The sequence below is a fragment of the Lolium rigidum genome, chromosome 1 (assembly GCF_022539505.1).
Source record: "Lolium rigidum isolate FL_2022 chromosome 1, APGP_CSIRO_Lrig_0.1, whole genome shotgun sequence".
NCBI lineage: Eukaryota > Viridiplantae > Streptophyta > Magnoliopsida > Poales > Poaceae > Lolium > Lolium rigidum.
This window is the reverse complement of record NC_061508.1, coordinates 189,999,404-190,016,445: the sequence shown is the minus strand read 5'-3', so window position 1 is coordinate 190,016,445 and position 17,042 is coordinate 189,999,404.

The following is a 17,042-nucleotide window of genomic DNA, read 5'->3' as shown; positions in this document are numbered from 1 at the left end:
CTCATTAGAGGGTTAGTGGACAATAAAAATTAACATGTTCAGAGGTGACACAATCATTCTTAACACTTCTGGACATTGCATAAAGCTACTGGACATTAGTGGATCAAATAAATTCATCCAACATAGCAAAAGAGGCAATGCGAAATAAAAGGCAGAATCTGTCAAAACAGAACAGTCCGTAAAGATGGATTTTATTAGGCCACCAGACCTGCTCAAATGAAAATGCTCAAATTGAATGAAAGTTGCGTACATATCTGAGGATCACTCACGTAAATTGGCATAATTTTCTGAGTTACCTACAGAGAATTTTGCCCAGATTCGTGACAGCAAAGAAATCTGTTTCTGCGCAGTAATCCAAATCTAGTACTTACTTTACTATCAAAGACTTTACTTGGCACAACAAAACACAAAACTAAGATAAGGAGAGGTTGCTACAGTAGTAAAAAACTTCCAAGACACAAATATAAAACAAAGTACTGTAGCAAAATAACACATGGGTTATCTCCCAAGAAGTTCTTTTCTTTATAGCCATTAAGATGGGCTCAGCGAGTTTTGATGATGCACTCGCAAAAGATAGTATGTGAAGCAAAAGAGAGCATCAAGAGGCAAATTCAAAACACATTTAAGTCTAACATGCTTCCTATGCATAGGAATCTTGTAAATAAACAAGTTCATGAAGAGCAAAGTAACAAGCATAGGAAGATAAAACAAGTGTAGCATCAAAAATTTCAGCACATAGAGAGGCATTTTAGTAACATGAAAATTTCTACAACCATATTTTCCTCTCTCATAATAACTTTCAGTAGCAACATGAGCAAACTCAACAATATAACTATCACATAAAGCATTCTTATCATGAGTCTCATGCATAAAATTATTACTCTCCACATAAGCATAATCAATTTTATTAGTTGTAGTGGGAGCAAATTCAACAAAGTAGCTATCATTACTATTCTCATCAAGTGTAGGAGGCATAGTATAATCACAACAAAATTTACTCTCAGCAGTAAGTGGCACCAAAAGACCATTATCATTATCATCATCAGAAATAGGAGGCAAAGTATCATCAAAGAAAATTTTCTCCTCAATGCTTGGGGGACTAAAAATATCATGAAAACCAGACTTCCCCAAGCTTAGAACTTTCTATATCATTATCAACAATGGTGTTCGAAGCGTTCATACTAATATTACTACCGGCATGCAAAGAAGATTTCATAGGTTTTTTAATTTTCGCATCAAACAATCCATGTTTTAAATCAGGAAATAGAATAAGAAGCTCACTCTTGTACATTATGCCAAACTAGTGTAAACAAGAAACAACAAGATGCAATTGCAGGATCTAAAGGAAATAGCTTTGAGCACACACACAATGGCGCCAGAAAAGTACTTTACCTGGGACCGGAGTATGAGAGCCTTTTACCTTTCCTCCCAGGCAACGGCGCTAGAAAAGTGCTTGATGTGCCGGGGTTGCTGGTGTGTGTGTGCCGTTTACCTTTCCTCCCCGGCAACGGCGCCAGAAAAGTGCTTGATGTCTACGGGAGCTTCTATTCTTGTAGACAGTGTTGGGCCTCCAAGAGCAGAGGTTTGTAGAACAGCAGCAAGTTTCCCTTAAGTGGATACCCAAGGTTTATCGAACTCGGGGAGGAAGAGGTCAAAGATATCCCTCTCATGCAACCTCGCAACCACAAAGCAAGAAGTCTCTTGTGTCCCCAACACACCTAATAGGTGCACTAGTTCGGCGAAGAGATAGTGAAATACGGGTGGTATAAATAAGTATGAACAGTAGCAACGGTGCCGGAAAAGTGCTTGGCGTGTAGTTGATGGTGGTGGTATTGCGGCGATAGTAACGCGATAGAAACGATGAACAAGCGGTAGTAACTCAGCAGTAGTAACGCAGCGGTAGTAAACAAGCAGTAGTAACTCGGCAGTATTTAGGAACAAGGCCTAGGGATTACACTTTCACTAGTGGACACTCTCAACATTGATCACATAACGGAACGAGATAAATGCATACTCTACACCTTTGTTGGATGATGAACACATTGCGTAGGATTACACGAACCCTCAATGCCGGAGTTAACAAGCTCCACAATAATGCTCATGTTTAAGTAACCTTTAGTGTAAGATAGATCAACGCTACTAAACCAAGTACTAGCATAGCATGCACACTTGTCACCTTCATGCATATGTAGGAGGAATAGATCACATCAATATTATCATAGCAATAGTTAACTCCATAATCTACAAGAGATCATGATCATAGCATAAACCAAGTACTAACACGGTGCACGCTACTGTCACCTTTGCACACATGCGGGAGGAATAAACTACTTTAATAACAAATCACTAGAGTAGCACATGGATAAATTGTGATACAACATGCTGCAATCATAAAGAGATATAAATAAGCACCTCACTATGCCATTCAATGAGTAAGTATTCTGTGAAATCTAGCCTAAGAGACCCACACGGTGCACACACTTGTCACCTTTACACACGTGGGACGAGGAGTCTCCGGAGATCACATAAGTAAAACCCACTTGACTAGCATAATGACATCTAGATTACAAGCATCATCATATGAATCTCAATCATGTAGGGCAGCTCATGAGATTATTGTATTGAACTACATAGGAGAGAGATGAACCACATAGCTACCGGTACAGCCCAGAGCCTCGATGGAGAACTACTCCCTCCTCATGGGAGCAGCGGCGGTGATGGAGATGGCGGTGGAGATGGCAGCGGTGTCGATGGAGAAGCCTTCCGGGGGCACTTCCCCGCTCCGGCGGGGTGCCGGAACGAGAGATCCTGTCCCCCGGATCTTGGCTTCGCGATGGCGGCGGCTCTGGCAGGTTTCTGTGGGTTTCGTCAATTGGTATCGGGTTTTCTGATCCAGGGGCTTTTTATAGGCGGAGAGGCGGCGCAGGAAGGTCGAAGGGCTGGCCAAACCCTAGGGGGGCGCACCCCCCCCTTGGCCGCGCCGGGCTAGGGTTTGGTGGCCCTGTGCCTCTTCTCTGGCGGTTCTCGTGTGTTCTGGATGCTTCCGGGTAAAATAGGAACACAGGCGTTGATTTCGTCCGATTCCGAGAATATTTCGTTACTAGGATTTACGAAACCAAAAACAGCAGAAAACGGGAACTGGCACTTCGGCATCTTGTTAATAGGTTAGTTCCAGAAAATGCACGAATATGACATAAAGTGTGCATATAACATGTAGATAACATCAATAATGTGGCATGGAACACAAGAAATTATCGATACGTTGGAGACGTATCAATGCTATGTTAGTACTTGGTTTAGTTGTGTTGATCTGTCATGCACTCTAAGGTTATTTAAATATGAACATTGAATATTGTGGAGTTTGTTAACTCCGGCATTAAGGGTTCGTGTAATCCTACGCAATTAGTGGTGTTCATCATCCAACAAGAGAGTGTAGAGTATGCATTTATCTATTCTGTTATGTGATCAAAGTTGAGAGTGTCCACTAGTGAAAGTCTAATCCCTAGGCCTTGTTCCTAAATATTGCTATCGCTGCTTGTTTATTGTTTTACTGCGTTACTACTGCTGCGTTACTACTGCTTGTTTACTGTCCTGGGCAAAGCACTTTTCGGTGCCGTTGCCACTCGCTCATACTTATTTATACCACCTGTATTTCACTATCTCTTCGCCGAACTAGTGCACCTATTAGGTGTGTTGGGGACACAAGAGACTTCTTGCTTTGTGGTTGCAGGGTTGCATGAGAGGGATATCTTTGACCTCTTCCTCCCTGAGTTCGATAAACCTTGGGTGATCCACTTAAGGGAAACTTGCTGCTGTTCTACAAACCTATGCTGTTGGAGGCCCAACACTGTCTACAAGAATAGAAGCTCCCGTAGACATCACCATGGCACTGGCCAACAACGAGCAGGATGAGCTCAACGACCTCGCTTTGTGGGACGGGCTCGCAATCCAGCTCCGCGAGTCAGCGCTCGCGCAGGGGAGGCCGGCGAATCCTCCGGCCACGCCGACGCGTTCCAACGATCGCGCTCCGCCTCCTGCTCCGGCGTGGGATCCCTGGCCACAGCCTCCGGTCCATGCGGCGGTACCTCCTGCACCGCCGGTGTACGAGCTTCCCTGGCCGACGCCGGAGTTCATTGACCTCGTCAGCGATGACGACCAGTAGGCAGCACCTACTTTTAGCACGCCTTTATGGCCTTTTTATGTTTTTTTATTAATGTAAATTATGGCTTCATGAATGAAAAAAAATATGCGTCGTGCTGCTGGAGCCACCCCCGACGCAAACGGACGCCCGGACGATTTCGACCATTTGGGCCGACAAACGGACACGACGCGTCCGTTTGGACGTCCGAAATGCGTCGCGCCGCTGGAGATGCCCTTATGACAATTTAGCTTCTCTGATGCAGTTGAAATGGGAACATGAAATATCTCCATTAACTAGAATTGGTATTTTACTAGCTTTTTTTTCTTTTTTTAGAAGTCTACTACATGCATGTATCGTTGATTGGCGGCTGATGGACAAAAAAAATGTCTTGTCATCATTCTAAAACGAGCTAGCTAGGCCCTTATGCTATCATTTTCGACTTGTCAGAATGTAATTCTGTTTGCTACATATTTATATGTTTCTGAGAATAAGCACCTTGCAGATGCTATTGGAGGACTATATACTTCGATTTCGGATTGTTAGACACACCACAAGGGAGTATACAAAGAAGTTTATTAGAATAAGAAGAATTTTCACACCAAGAACGACTTTGGAAGAACAATAATCTGTTTAATAATTAGCCACTGGCGAGCATGTTGTGCTTTCGTGCTCGCTTTGATTCGTTATTTTGGAAGCATCCGCTTTTTTCCTCTTCTGTCAACATTGCTCTTTTCAACTATTCCTTGTTTTTTTCCTTTCCATAATCGTTTTCTCTGTTGCGGCCAAGGGATGTGAACACCATTAATTACTGCTCCCAGTCTGTGCAATGGCTAATGCGGCGAGTATCGTTTTTGGTCGTACAAACGTCCCCTATCCGCGAATGTGAACACATTACACATACCTCTCCATCATCATCGGGGGGCAGTTTAGGACATGTTTGATTCAGAGGATTTGAACAGCCAGGAATAAAAAAACGCAGGAAAATTATTTCGTAGTGCTTCCAAAATTAATGCAAGTGTTTAGCCAAGTCACCGAGACCTCTGCTACTCGCAAACATGCAATTCATTGGGATTGAAAATTTTAGACCATTTTCGCGGTTTCTTGTCGGAGGAGGATTTGGATTTCCGACGAGATGCCTTTTGCTCATATAGAGAGTAAAGATCGTCTTCATCCAAACCCACCTCTGACACCTCACCAACTAGGTGAGAAAGAAGCTGACCATCTGATGTGGCAATCGCTTCCTCCTCATCTATATAGGTGGGATCATAAGTTGGATTTTTTTGGCTATTTCTGAGACGCGGAGATCTGGGTATCTGTGGTGACCCGGCATAACACTGCATGGTGTAGTATGCAAGTCTGACATAACACCAATGAAACACCTTTCCACTAGTATTACATCGCTCCGAGTGGTACAACAGAAACATATGCGGGTCCAAGGCATGTCTATAGAATTACAACTCTGACTCTTTACAGAAGATCAACATAGCCTCCTACTTTACAATGAGGTAAAACTTCCAAATAAACTCCAGAAGAACGACTCGTAATCTAATCTTATCACGAACTCTATTTATAGAGTATTTGACTAGCTATAGAGGCTATGACTAGATTCTAGCTAAATAGGAGCTAGGTTTAGGGAGCTAGATCCCTTCTATTGCTCATCTAGGTTTTCTCCTTGTTGGATGTGGTATTTGACTCTCTCCTGACAATGTCCTATTCCTTGAAGTAGTTGTTGACTTCTCGGCCTTCGAGTTGCACTGTAGATCCTCCTTCTATGCCACCATATCTAAGCAGGAGATTTAAGGGTGGGATGAGTACGAGTGTACTCAACAAGTTCATCATAGGAAAGAGGTGTTTTATGCACTAGCTACAGCCATGGACCAGAAAGTCCAAGGCAATGCAAGTTTTTGTAACCATTTCTTCAAAATGTTGCTTTTATTCTGAAGAGCTATGTCCGTCAGCTTTCACCGGTTTACTAGAACTTCATGGAGTTCCTTTCCGGCCGTGTTCACAGTTCCATAACCCGGAACAAGGAGTGACAGGTCACGAGTTGTTACACTCTGCAGAGGTGTGTTGCTTTACCCATAAGAGATCTTAACCTTGGTGCCAACCGGGCGATCGTTCCCGTCCACACTTCCGTGGTGTGGGGCCCGGTATAAGGTCTTAGTCAATATTGCATTCCCCCGCGACCTCGCACACCCACCCTTTGTTGCAATTCCGACCTTGGGTCCTCGCCGGTCTATATCACTTGGATATCTTCCGACCTCAACAACTATCAGGTCGCAACCATGATACCTTCGCCGGCCGTTGCAACCCATCATAGACCGCATTACCGTGGGGAATTATAATGGGATCCCCACCCAGCGGTTGTTCTCGCAAGACACAACTGCTACGGTAAGTGCATCCATTGATGTACGAGAGGAGGAAACACACTTGACTACTCCTTCCCACTCTAGATCTTATGGTTAACACGGGTCTTACGGCACAAGAATCACTGGACGATATTTGTTGTTTAATCCTAGATGGATATAAACCTATTGCAATGGAACCTCCACCATACTCATACCATGGTTCCATTGCCCACCACATAGTCATATTCATAGTTATGAAATTAGCATTTTTTTTCTTTTCATGCAAGAGTGATAAGTATAGTACTTTGCAAGTAATTTGGTAAAAATACTCAAATGACATGAGCAAGCGATGAACTTGCCTTTCTTGACTGCAAGATTATGCAGGCAAGGTCTTCGATACACAATAACTCCAAATTATGAAATAGCATCATCGTCCGGTAAGGACGATGTTTAAAAGATCGGCAAGGATGCAATAATGCATAAGTATGAGATGCGATCGCTCTAAGCGTGACCTAACCCCGATGATTTAGGATTAGTGAGTTGTAATGATTATTTCAAGGTGTGTTGCAATTTTAGAGATGGTTCACAAACAAGGTTCTTATTAAGGGTTGATTACTTGGTATCATAAATAAGTAGTGCAATATATCACAATAATAACATTACTAGCACACAACAATAATCATTTAGTAGAATCCTAACATGTAATGAACAGTTGTTGGTTTTAGTATTATATGGCATGGTTAATGATTGCTTATCATATACTTCAAAATAATAACTTTTGAAGAACATGTTCTTTAATAAAGAACAAGTATGATAATTAGGGTTGTGGAGTTCTGTGGTTTACTATGGGTTCCAAACTAGTTTCTGGAGTAAAGGTTAGATGGATCCCAACAAAGTTGGATTCATCAGCATCTAGAGATTATATGGTATTAGTGAAGCACATCTTAAGTAATTAATTATATATGGTTGCTATCAAGATTGGTATATCTTGCTGGTGATAGTTGGCTATTGGCTATAGGTCCTATTAAGCAGGGTTGATGACGACTCTTTATTTACTTCAAAAGAATAACTTTTGAAGAACATATTACTTAAGTAATAAGAAGTATTGCAATTAAGTTTGAGGCTGTCTACGGTTTGCTATTGGATTCACTGGGTAAGGAATGGTTGGTTCCTAAATAGGATAGTTCATAAATATCTAACACTAGTAAGATTTAGTGTTGATGGTATATGATGCTCAATATTGGGTATGGTTGCTATGAGGGTTCATCACAATGTGTGATGCTAAAGATGGTTAGATAAGGATGGTGTCTCTGAGAATAGGAACTAGGGTTTACCTTTATGAGTGACCCTACTAGATCTTTTAAGTTTTATTAGCATGAACACAGGGAGTACCAATTTATTATCAAAAGGTTCCCTATATTTTATGTGAACATGGATATGCATTTAGTTGCTAATTACGGAGCTATAAGTGATAGGAAATTATCATGATCATATTATATAACCTAGGGTTTAGGTTAGGAGCAAGTTAAGGTTCACATAAAATAATAGAGTTAGGGTTTGGGTTCATAATGGAATTAGGGTTTTAGGGTGCTCATATTAAATTATGAAATAATAATTTGTTTCATAATGGATCTAGGGTTTCCTAATGGTGATGCAAGTCTTAAAGTAATAGCTTGGTTATAAAGTTGAAGTTATTAATAACTTTGAATTAAAATAATATTGGGCTTGGCCTTTTATTATTTTTAAAGAATTAATAAGTAGGATAAATACCATTTAGGGTTTGAATCCTTCCAATAAGGATTTAATAGTATATTGACAAAGCAAATTTAGTTTTAGTGTTTTCTTTAATTGCTTACTGGTTTTTATTTATTTTAGAAAATTTTCCTAATTATTGAATTTTAATCGAATTTAGAATAAATGAAAAGGCTTAATTAATAATGGTTAAACAATTAATTCTTTTTAAAAATAAAATTTCATATTATATTTTTATTGAATAGATTTTATTTTTATAAGAATTTTGATATCTCATTTATATTTTTCTGAGTTAAAATGAATTTTATAAATATCTGCAAAGTTTCAGGAATTATTGAATTTGAATTAAAACTGAAAACTACTAAATGCACCCAGGCTAAAGCTACCCATAGCCACTGACTAGTGGGCCAGTGGTCCACGTCAGCTGCCACCATGGCCTTGACTAGGTCAAAATAGGTGACGTGGCCAGGGGATCTCACTGCCGACGATCAGACGGCGACGACGCCGGCGTTGGGCTACTCCCGCAGACGCACCACTATGCCTAATCGACTCAGCGTGTCATGGTGAGCAATTTGGTGGCGGCGCCGCTCCGATTAGGTCACCCCGAGCGTGGCCGGCGGCGTGGTACTGCGGCGGCGGGCACGGTCACTCGTCGCGGAACATGCTAGGGGACGCTAGAGAAAGAGCTAGGATGCTCAGGAGAGTCAGCGACTCACCGCGAGCACTATGGGCTTGTCGGCGAGGCGAGAGGAGGTCGCAGTCGCCGGGATTGCTTGATGCCGGCGTCGGAGAAGATGAGATCGTCGACGGTGATTCCGAGCACGGTGGCTCGATTCCTCTTGCAGCAAGAGCAAGTCGAGGACGGCGATCACATTGGTGGTCACGGCGAGGCCTGGGGAGGTCTCCATCCGCGGCGATGGTAGGAGTCGGGCGTGCTAGGGTTTCCGTCTGAGAAGAAATTGGGCAGAGGAGGAAGAAATCGGAGGCTAGGGTTCGTCGTGGAGCTTTTATACGGTGTTGGAGCGCGCCTCGTCACGACTCCAAGCCAGGGGAGGTCGCCAGCGAGACGGGAAGACGAGCACGTCGTCGTGTTGTCGTCCATGCGGAGGTTGAAGATGAGGACGACCCTCCCCCCTCTTGTTGATATTTCAACGAAGAGGTACTGGGCTGGTGTTGGGCCGTGTTGGTGGGCTGTGGTGCTGGGCTGCACCATGGACTGCTCGGCCAGGTAAGCCCTTTTCTCACTTTCCTTTTTCTTCTCTATTTTCTATTTTATATTTGCTCATTTAAATTCATATTTGAATTCTTTTATTTTTGCAGGTTTCTCAATTATGTTAATTCCATTAAGATTTAGTGCAATGATTATTACTCCACTATTCTACTTGAAACAAATATTTTATATTGGATTATATTGCATATTGGTGGGCTTATTCAAAATAGCAAATAGGCATAAATTTATATCCTCATTTTAATTTCATGTTTTTCTTGTGAATCAATCTATTTGAATTATTAGAGTTGATACTTTCAACTCAAAGTATTTCAGAGGTTATTATTAGGACTTGGTTTCTATTTGAGAAATGGTCACTTGCCTATTATTTTATGTGCATAATTATGTGTTAATAAATTGGAAATTCTGCTAGAACTCCTTTCAAGTTTAGTACTATTATTATAGTTCAATAACACCTTAAAATACCTAGAGTAGGTACTATTCTCATCATGGTTTGGTCTTAATTATAAGGATAAGTGTTTGATCCCACATATGGTTTTAATTATAGTATTTAGTACTAGTTGTTTCTTATGTTCAATAATTGAAGCATAAGATATAACTAGTGAACAATTCTAGGGTTCTAATTATATTTACCTAATGGCACATAGGTTTTAGTTGTGATCACCCAAGTGATGGGTTGAGATATAATTCTAGGTTATAGAGGTAAAATGACACCATATTGCATTGAATAGGGTTTAATCTCCCCTCTCCATGCAAAGATGGTTACTTGCTTAATATCTCATGTGCTCCTCTAGTTACTAAAGACTTGTGAATTGGTTTTATCTTATACCAAAAGACTTCTATTATTATCCTTAATTTATCATTGAAGTATTTAGGGTGACTATGATTCTCATATTAGTTGCGTTTGGTTATAAGGATGAATGTTTATTCACACCCAATTAAGTATAGGGTTTGGCTCTAAGGTTTTCTTAGGTTCACTAATTGAGGAACAAGTGAAATATAGATGTGTAAGATTCTACTTATGTTCACCAAGTGGTTCACAAGTTAGGATTGACATATAAGTCTAGGGTTGCTTACTAGTTCCCCTATGATTTTATGTACTAGATTTATTTGCTTAACCCACTAAGGATTAACTAGTAATTATTTATCTCCAAAGCATGGTCATGGATTAGACATTATCAACTTATTCTCAATGGCTTCTACTCCCAATTCTTAGAGTATATGATCATTACCCAATTTGTAATGATCAAATGTTTGGCTTCCTAAAGTATCTCTCATGAACTAAGTTTTCTCATTTCCAAGATCAAGTATTGTCTTGATCAACTAGGGTATAGTACTTCTATTTTATTTTCTGGGATGGACATGGTTGTGGTTGTCTCAATAGATTATATCCCAGGAGAATGCCTGAGATATTCACTTAAAGGTCTACTCAAGTAATGATACTATAATCATGTGGTCTATGGTTAGTTCTCTCTCTCAAAACCAAGTGTGGGCTTAACTAGCTTGAGTGTAATACCATAGCTTGTGCTCTCTTATATATGAATGGGTTATTCTAGGGTTTATGGTGTACTCCTAATATCTCCTTAGGTATCTAGGCTAGGACTCCACTTGGCTATCTTGGTTGGATTAGTCTCATCCTTACTCTATCAATTCATGGATAAGTATTATTCCATTTGGTATTTGGTTATCTCAGCACTCCAAGATGAAATGGTTTATCCCCTAATTCTTTAGTTCAAAGGTTGTCATCTATTCTTAAATAGGAAGCTATGATTGGGTATGAATGGTCTCTCATTTGGGAAGGAATTTACTACTAACCTAAGGTTAGGTTCCATAGAGAATGATATGATCATCAATATCTATATTTAACATAATTGGGTTCTCTCTCTAGGGAATGTCCTGAATAATATCCTAGGGTTCCTCTTAAGGCTGATGATTTGAGCACCTAGATGTATATCCAAGGTTTAGCTCAAGGTTTGTCATTGCTTCTCTAATAAATAATATAGAACTCTCACTTCTCTAGGTTTGATGTATAATAATTTTGAATAGAGAAGAATATACACTTCTAGAGTTGATCTCCTTGTCATGTTTCCAACAATGAAGTAGAATGAATACCATGAGGTTCATGGTAGGATCATGGATTAGTTTAAGACATGGAAAAGATAAGTTAGGAATAGTTTCTCCATTTTATTGCTACTAGATTTCCAATTAAATAGATGTTCATAGGTTATGGCAAAGATTACCACATTTTGATCTTTTATAAGCTCAAGCAATTGATCCTTGGTTAATATGTTACTGTGTTGGTTTTAGTTCCATTTGATCTAATCCCTTAGATCAAATCATCTCTACCCAAAACAAGGTTTTAGCAAAGGTCACATTGAGGTTTATAACACTTGGCTTGATGATCTACTTCAATTCCATCAAGGTCAAGTGAAACTTCAGTTATTGTGACATATTTTACTTTAAAGCGCGAAAATTCCCCATATTTTCTATGCATGAATGCAATGCACACATCTGTTTCCTCTATTTTTGTAACCCCAAATACTGGGATATTACAGTATCTTACTCGGTGTCAGAACGGACTCAATGGAAATGTTAGCACATTCGGTTGGGGAATTTCATATGGATCCTAGTGGCTGTGTATGGTGCTGCTCAGGAAGCTTCCAAGGCCGCCTTTCTTCGCGAATTGGTGAATCTAGCAAAGGAAAATCCTCATCCTATATATTCTCATACGAGGGATTTTAATTTCTTGAGATTTCCATGTGAGAAGAGTAGGGGCAGTTTTGACAATCACTGGCCCTTCTGTTTAATGCGGTCATTGACAGCTTGGATTTGAGGGAGGTGTCAATGATTGGCAGACAATTTACCTGGGCTAACAACCTTCCAGAACCCACATATGAAAAACTTGATCGTCTACTTATGGATACCAACTGGGAATTGAAATTCTCAATGGTGTCGGTGCGCACGCTAGAACATATTGTTCGGTTTTCGGATCATGATCTCATCTTATTAACCACTGGTTTACCTAGACCTCCGTCTAACCGCCGTTTTAAGTTTGAACTCGGCTGGTTGAATCGGGAAGGTTTTCAGACCATGGTTAAAAGGATATGGGAAATACCAGTTGTGGGTATGTCTCCGATACAGAGGTGGAATAACAAAATGCGCGATGTACGCAAACACCTCTGTGGCTGGGCACGACACAAAACTGGGATTCTTAAAAAAGAAAAGAAATGGCTTTCGTTTATTATAGATAACCTTGAAGCTAAAGCAGAAGTTCGACCGCTTTCCGCTCAAGAGATTGAGCAAAAAAGCTAATCAAATACGAAAATTACAAAACTTCTGCGTGAAGAGGCGCTTAAATGGTACCAACGATCTAAGGCCCAATTTATTCTGGAAGGAGATTCGAATACAAGGTACTTCCATTGTGTTGCCAATGACAGACATAGAAAGAAGCTTATTCGTACTCTTGTGCAGGATGAAGGTATGATTGAGGGTCATGAACAGCTGAAGTCGTTTACGAGCTATTATAAAGGGCTTCTTGGTGCTCCCGAGGAAGGAAATTTCTCGTTGGATGAGACTAGAACGGATGATATCCCTCAAGTCTCTCATGCGGAGAATAATTTTCTCACTTCGCCTTACACCGAGGAAGAAGTAAGAAAAACCTTTTCCAAATGGAGCATAATAAGGCCCCTGGTCCTGATGGCTTTCCAGCTGAATTTTATTAGTCTTTCTGGGATGTCATCAAGTCTGACCTAATAGCTCTTTTCTCGGATCTTCATGCTGGACAATTGGAGCTTTTTCGTCTCAACTTTGGTGAAATTATCTTATTGCCGAAGGTTAATGAAGAAGAAAGGCTGCAACAATATCGTCCTATTTGTCTTCTTAACGTTAGCTTTAAAATATTCACCAAGGTTTCCACGATCAGACTCAACACGGTGGCTGACCATGTGATTAGGCCTTCACAAACTACTTTTATGCAAGGATGAAACATCCTAGATGGGGTTGTAGTCCTCCATGAAATTATTCATGAATTGCATAGAAAGAAGTTGAATGGAGTGGTTTTATAGATTGACTTTGAAAAAGCCTATGATAAGGTTAAGTGGTATTTCTTGCAACAAACTCTCAGAATGAAAGGTTTCTTTGATGAGTGACGTGCATTGATCATAGTTTTGTCTCGGGGGGGGGGGGGGAGTGTTGCCATTAAAGTCAATGATGACGTGGGCAAATACTTTAAACCAAGATGGGACTAAGACAGGGAGATCCATTATCACCAGTGATATTTAATATAGTGGCAAATATGCTTGTTGTTATGATTGAACGCGCAAAGTCAGAGGGCGGGATCGAAGGGGTCATTCCTCATCTTGTTGATGGAGGATTGTCCATTCTTCAATATGCCGACGATACAATTCTTTTTATGGATCATGGCATCGAAAAAGCTCAAAATCTAAAGTTAATTCTTTCAGTATTTGAGCATCTATCGGGTCTAAAAATCAATTTCCATAAAAGTGAGTTGTTTTGTTTTGCTGAGGCCCAAGACCATGTTGCAGAATATGCTGAGCTTTTCGGCTGCGGGCAAGGCCAATTTTCGATTAGGTACTTGGGTATTCTGATTCATTATCAGAGACTAACCAATGCCGAATGGAAAATGGTTGAGAAAAGACTGCAGATTAGATTAAGCAGTTGGAAAGGCAAATAACTATCCTTGGGAGGATGATTAGTTCTCATAAATGCGGTACTAAGTAACATGGTACTATATATGATATCTTTCTTCCAACTTCCTAGAGGAGTCTTAAAAAGATTAGATTATTTCCGTCTAGATTCTTCTGGCAAGGGGATAGTGAGAAGCGTAAATATCGATTGGCTAAGTGAAGTGTGCTTTGCCGCCCCAAAGACCATGGAGGACTTGGCATCCAAGATCTCCAGGTCAGAAATAGGGCCCTACTTGGTAAATGGCTATCTAAGCTACTTACCAAGGATGGAGTATGACAAACACTCCTCAAGAGCAAGTATATTGGCTCAAAGGCTCAATCCCAGGTTCTTTGGAAACCAGGAGATTCACATTTTGGGCAAATCTTATGGATACAAAGAAGTATTTCTTTCCGTACGATTCTTTCTCTATTAAGGCTGGGTCGGAAATTGGGTTTCTGGGTGGATAAATGGCTAGGTAATGCCACGCTCTGAGAACAATATCCGACATTGTACAATATAGTGCGCCACAAAAGCGATACTATCGCTAATGTATTGGAAAGTTTTCCACCGAATGTGACGTTCATAAGACAAACCTCCTGGCATGAATTGTTGCATCGTCTTGAGTTAGTTCAATTGACGCAGGGGTCTGATGTGTTTCGATGGAACCTCACCGGGAATAGTTCATTCTCAGTGGCTTCCATGTACATTGCTTTAATTTAGCCTGGCATTCCAGTCGATAATAATTCTAAAATTTGGAAGATGAAGATACTGCTTAAAACAAAAGTGTTTGCATGATATCTTCGTCATGGAGTCATTCTCACTAAAGATAATCTTGCCAAGCGCAACTGGCATGGAAGTAAAAAGTACTCCCTCCATCTAAAAATAGGCGTCTCAACTTTTTCTAGATACAAACGTATCTATAACTAAGATGTGTCTAGATAATCGAGGCACATATTTTTAAACGGAGGGAGTATGTCTTCTGTCATCATGACGATACTATTAAGCACTTGTTCTTTCAGTGTAAGTTTTGTTAGATCTATATGGTCAGCATCCAAATAGGGTCTACCTTATACCCACTACGTAGTGTTGCCAATATATTTGGCAATTGGCTCAATGGTATGGTTGTTAGGTTTAAGCGTCTTATTAGGATGAGAGCGATTGCCGTTATTTGGTCGATGTGGCTATGTAGAAATGACAATATTTTCAATAATATTTCTTCCTCTCTTATGCAGGTCATATACCGGTGCACACCTACGCTTCGCTCATGGGTGCCACTTCAGCGGGTGGAGCATCGAGACCTCTTTATGGAGGTGTCTTTACAGTTAGAGGATACGGCGAGTGATATTTTTCCCCAACATGGGTGGCAGCGTGATCTACGACTGGATCCACCTAGCTAGTTGTTTTTTCTCGGGAACTTTGGATTTTTGCCTTGGGTAACAGTGATGTTTTTGTAACAGATATTTATGCGACTGTTTGCATCCTAGCTATGCAGAGGACGGATCTATTGCTCAAAGTAACAAAGTGTCCATTTTGGAAAAAAAACAGAAAAAAACGTAGAAAATTTCTATACGGTTTGAGTATATATTATTGCCACAGACATATAGAATTTTTTTCCAAGAGCTCTAACCTTTTTAGAATTCCTATGGGATTATATTATACGAAAGCAAACTATATGAATTTTAGAGGGTCCAATCCTTTAAATCAAATGGGCACTATAGAAAAAATTCTATGGGTGAGAATCATACAAATTTCCGTTAGAATTTCTATGAATCAAACAAGCCCTCATATGCTATTGAACTGGGCATGTTTAAATACTCTTAAAAATAAGATCTGGTTTTCGGTAGGATCCACGACATCAATTTTTTTGAGAAGACAAAATATGTTTAAATACTCTTAAAAATATCAACAATGCACATATGTGTTATATATGAAATTTCACAAAGTTTCTGCTTCAAATTTGACATACACTAAAAATGCCACACACAAAAAAGACAAACTTTGGTGTGAATAATTTCCACCGTAAATTGACATTATTCACAGTAAGATTTATTCTTTTTTCTCTAAATGTAGATTTAATTTTGAGCTGAACTTTCTTGGGGTTGTAGATAATAGCTATGTTGCATAAATCTCTCAGAATTTTTTGTATTTTCTAAATATGATTTCTATAAGTTAATTCTAAGATCACATACAAGTCTTCCCTGCTATTGAACTTTGTCCGTCTCGGTTCGATCTCATTTCTCAATCGTCGCTGCTGATAAAGCTCAGTAACATGTTGGGTTTCCGCTTCTGATGTTTTTGGAGAGGAATTCATTTTGGACAATATTTGTGTGTCCTTTCTATTTTTTCGATAAAGGAAATATATTAATATTAAAAGATACCAATTACATCCAGCCTCTGCAACAATGCAACACCCTAATAGCAATACAGATGCACCCAACCAAAAAAAGAAAAGAAAACTAAGAAACAAAAGTGCTACAACATCATAGACCTAGCAGCGGCAATACAACCACCACCAAAACAACACCTGAAATACAAACTCTCCAAAAGCGACGCCTCCAAGATGGGAACGGTGCACCAGCGCGGTTGTCGCCCAATCAAAGATTTTAGGTTTTCACCCTGAAGATAGTCCCCTCTCTCAAAACAATGCTTTCAACAAAGTCATTGCTAGACACAACCAGTCTAGGTCAGACCTTGGATTTTCACCCTGAAAGGTAGGACTCTGAACTTCACCTGGGCTGCCGCCCCCACTTTGATACCACTGCTCTTATTTATCATCACAAAGCATACTTTTTTTGTGTTTGCTTCTGAAAATTAAAGGGAAATCCATGATTGATAAAACTTTTTTTTACCCATCAATACCACTTATATTTAAAGTAGCAAATAGTAC